This window comes from Micromys minutus (assembly GCF_963924665.1).
Source record: "Micromys minutus genome assembly, chromosome: 20".
NCBI classification, from domain to species: Eukaryota; Metazoa; Chordata; class Mammalia; order Rodentia; family Muridae; genus Micromys; species Micromys minutus.
This window is the reverse complement of record NC_137955.1, coordinates 33,249,236-33,253,980: the sequence shown is the minus strand read 5'-3', so window position 1 is coordinate 33,253,980 and position 4,745 is coordinate 33,249,236. Positions and strand designations below refer to the sequence as shown.

The 4,745-nt window shown below is 37.9% G+C and overlaps 1 pseudogene across 1 annotated transcript; it reads left to right on the top strand.

Moving 5' to 3' along the window:
* The first annotated feature begins 1,749 nt into the window (after positions 1-1,749).
* On the top strand, positions 1,750-2,772 carry LOC308433780 (PIN2/TERF1-interacting telomerase inhibitor 1-like; annotated as a pseudogene). Its single transcript has one exon. The product of its transcript is annotated as a PIN2/TERF1-interacting telomerase inhibitor 1-like (transcript).
* The last annotated feature ends 1,973 nt before the right edge of the window (positions 2,773-4,745 follow it).

Here is a 4,745-nt window from a genome sequence, read left to right as displayed (position 1 = left end):
ATGTGGTAAATGTAAAGCACCCGGTTTACTTGGCAGTCTCCTGTGTAAATTACAGCAAAACATGTAAAATTGAAACAAAAATAAATTTTATTTCAAAATGAAAAAGAAAAAATGTAGAAAGTAATTCATTTTCACAACAGAATACTTCTCAGCCATTAAAAACAAGGGCATCATGAAATTTGGCAGCACATGGATGGAAATAGAAAACATCATGCGTTTGGTAACCCAAACCCAAAAGAACATACATGGTATGTACTCACTTTATAAGTGGACACATTATTTTAAGTGTATTAATAATTGTGATTTTTGAACATAGTAAAATATTTTACACCCACTTTTGTATGCCTATTTAAATAAAACAATGATAATTACAATGTCAGAAAATAAATAGATTATAAATTCATTAATAAGCAATAATTAACTGCTTCTGCCATATGCTTAAATACACATACTATACAACTAATTTTAAGATAATATACTATATTTTATCTGAGTGTTTCTGTCTTATTTCTGTATGTGTTTGTGAGTTTCTGTGTGTGGACATTTATGTGTTTACAGGTGAGGATTGGTGTGTGAATATATGTGCCTGTGATTGTACATGACAGTCAGGACAGAGATAAACTTCTCATGTTCTTCCTCAGTCAAAGTCCATCTTGTTTAGAGAGATAGGATCTCACAGGTGTCTGAAACATACTCACAAGGCAGGGTCTGTGGTCAAGTAACTATTGGGATCAACATTTCTCTGCCTGTACAATCCCAAGATTCCAAGTCTATTCAAATAGTCATAGCCTGGATTTTTATGGGATTTAGGAATTCAATCAGGGGCTTGCCTATATGGACATATAGTACAAATTAACTCTCTCTTTAGCACTCAAGACATTTTAGCTTTTTTTGTATTTCTGAGGCTTGACTCAATATTTTATTTATGCTATTCAGTTCCTCTAGCCATGAAATATAACTCACTTCTTGCTATTCACACTTACACATTGATTTTCAGGGCTTATTTGTGCCAATCAGTGTTTATAGCTGGATAACGGAACTAATAATTTTATTGAAATGTATATCTTAAATCACTTCTCATGTTAATACAAACACAGTAAAAGTAAATTTGTATCCTAAAAGTAACTTCAGAAATAAGCTTTAATATTACCATCAAACAATATTTTTGAGACATTTTTGAATACAAGATATTTCCATATTTAACTTATTACAACAAATTATCTATTATGCAATATTTCTTTAAAATATAGTCCTGAATGGATACAGAAAATATAGTACAATTGCACAATGGAGAGTTACTCAACTATTAAAAACAATGATTTCATGAAATTGGCAGGTGAATTGATGGAACTAGAAAATATCATCCTGAGGTAACCCAGTCACAAAAAAAAAAAAATGGCATGTGTTGCATTAAATAGAAAAAAACAAAAGGAAATGTCGCCATCTCACAGTATGCTGGACACTGGTGGGACTAAAGGCATAGGTGAGTGTTCTTGTCTCTGCATAATTTATGACCCTTTGCTCTCCACATGGCTCACTAAGCTCCCATGGAGAGTTCTGCCATACCAACCCCATGCAGCAAATGCCCATCTCATGGCACTCTTTCTTCGAACTCTGATCACAGTACCAATGGAGTGTTCCTATGCTATACACAAGGATATTTTTTTAAAACCTCAAGATATGAAAAATGAGGCTTTAATCGTGCTTCAAGCTCCTCACAACCTCTGAGCACTCAACCAACTTGCGACAATGTCGATGCTAGCAGAACATCAGTGGAAGCAGAAATGGACTGTGGATCGCAGAAATACTGCCTGGAGTAATGATGGTTCCAAGTTTGGCCAGAAGATGCTTGGGAATATGGGGTGGTCTAAAGGAAAGGGTTTGGGTGCTCAGGAGCAAGGAGCCACAGAACATATTAAAGTTAAAGTTTCAAAGAACCACCTGGGACTTGGAGCTACAAACAATAATGAAGACAACTGGATTGTTCACCAGGATGACTTCAATCAGCTTTTGGCAGCACTCAACTCTTGCCATAGTCAGGAAGCAACAGATTCCTCAGACAACAAGGAAAATAAATCTTTTAGCCTTGAAGAAAAATCAAAAATCTCCAAAAACCAGGTTGATTATATGAAATTCACGAAAGGGAAGGATCTGTCTTCTTGAAGCGAAACCGACCTGGACTGTATTTTTGGAAAAAGGAGGAACAAGAAGCTTGCTCAGGATGGCTGCAGCAACTCCACTGCAGATGAAGTGGACACTTCCCTGACCACAACTAGTGCCTTCACCAATCAGGAATATTTTGCCAAGAGGATGGTGCAGTTAAAGAGTAAGCCACAGGCCTCCACTCCAGGGTCTGACCTTTCAGAGATCCCTGATGAATGGAAAAAGGGAAAGGAAAAAAAAAGGAAGTAGTAGGCACAGATATAGAAAACTCTCCCCAACACGAGGCCAAGCAGAATAAAAAGAAAAAAACATGTGAAAGCAGAGAAGGGCCCTGTGGTCAAGAAGAGAGACCAAGCTGAGCTGCATCCTGGAAGCCCCAGTGGGAATGAATGGTCCGACCTCCCTGATAAAGCTACAGAAGATTGTGTACAAACATCAGACACGCAGGATGATGCCCCAAAGCCCAAGAAGAGGAAAGCAAAGAAAGAGCTACAAAGGCCAGGAGAAGTAGCAGTAGACACTACACTAGACAGAGCACCAGTGAAGAAGAAGAAGAAGAAGAAGAAGAAGAAGAAGAAGAAGAAGAAGAAGAAGAAGAAGAAGAAGAAGAAGAAGAAGAAGAAGAAGAAGAAGAAGAAGAAGAAGAAGAAGAAGAAAAAGAAGAAGAAGAAGAAGAAGAAGAAGAAGAAGAAGAAGAAGAAGAAGAAGAAGAAGAAGAAGAAGAAGAAGAAGAAGAAGAAGAAGAAGAAGAAGAAGAAGAAGAAGAAGAAGAAGAAGAAGAAGAAGAAGAAGAAGAAGAAGAAAAAGAAGAAGAAGAAGAAGAAGAAGAAGAAGAAGAAGAAGAAGAAGAAGAAGAAGAAGAAGAAGAAGAAGAAGAAGAAGAAGAAGAAGAAGAAGAAGAAGAAAAGTTCCCAGATAGCTTGTGGCTAGCCAGGGCCTCCAACCACTCACCAGTCAGCACACTGAGGGGCGAAATGCTCTGGCCTGAAGTCAGCCCAGTGATCCCAGGCAGCTCAGCATCTTTTAACATGCCCATGGGTTCCTGGCTCTTCTCTTCACATTTCTCCAAAGTCCCCTTCCTAGGAGAATTGATTTGAATGTTCTAGATCATGTATTCAATAAGTAAGATAACTTTTAATAAACAAATAGGTTCTTATTTAAAAAAAATATGAGATACTCTCTGAATTTACATTTAAATCATCCATTTTATAAGATATTCATAGCTACCTGTGACCACTTAAAGCCACACAAATGTAGGTCATCCTTCCCTTCTTTCATCTTCCTTCTTTCTCCATTCTCCTATCTTTTCTCGGCCTCTAAAAACTTTCAGCCTGCCCTCCTTGTCTATCATCCAATGAAAGGCTCTATCCCACATGTGTTCAACTGCTTACAGACAGCAATCTAAAAGCATGTACTCACTAAGAAGTGGATATTAGCCAAAATGCTCAGAATACCACAATATAATTCACAGAACATATGAAGCTCAAGAAGAAGGAAGATCAAAGTGTGGATGCTTTAGTAATTCTTAGAAGGGGAAACAAAATACTGGCAAGAGGTAGAGGGTGGGAGAAATTTTGGAGGTAGAGCAGAGGAGGAGAATAAAAAAAGGGGTCAGGATCAGGTATATGAGGAGACAGGAGTGATAGACAGAGGGTCAGGAAATTGAACAATGGTGTGTGGCAATGGGGGATGAGGAACTGGGAATAGTCACCAGCAAGTCTTGGGTGGCAGGAAAGCAAAAAGACATCAGGACCCAACTGCGATGAGAGTAAATGCCCAACAGAGGGCAGGGAGGTCTGTAGAGATCATAACCAGTGGCAAGGCTCTCATTTGGGGGATGGGGACATCCACTTGTCTCCAAATTTTTTTTTTTAAAAAAAAACAACTTTATTTTACAAAACAAAGATAAATGTACAGATTTTAAACATTTTTTGCTTAAAATTATACATTTTTGTCAGTACTGTTTTTTCAGATTTTAAAATAATTTTTACATAAAACTATATGAATATATTTTTTAGTCAGTACTTGATGTTTTCAAAGGCTTGACAGTATGCATTGAAAACCTAATAGTTACAATGAGTGTAAAGTACATGCAAAACAAAACACAACATGGAAATAGTCAAAGTCTTCTTGTTTTGTAAATATTTTTTTTTGTTTTGTTTTCTTTATTTCTTGGACTTCATACAATCTGTGAGTTGTTTCTGGGGGAGTGCAAGTCTCTGGGGTTAGCATCCCAATATTCCAGAATTGATCCTGTCTAAATATGGAGGCAAAGTGTGGAGGAGAGAGTGAAGGAAATGCCATCCAGAGACTGCCCCACCTGGGGATTATAACAGTCATTCAAACCCAGACATTGTTGTGGATGCCAAGAAGTGCTTGCTGATAGTATCCTGAAATAGCTGTCTCCTCAGAGGTTCTGCGTGAGCCTGACAAATACAGTGGTAGATGCTCACAGCCAATCATTGGACTGAGCACAGGGACTCCAATAGCTAAGTTAGGGAAAGAACTGAAGGAGCTGAAGGGCTTTGCAACATCACAAGAAGAGCAATACTATCAACCATCCAGATCCAGCTCCAGCTGCA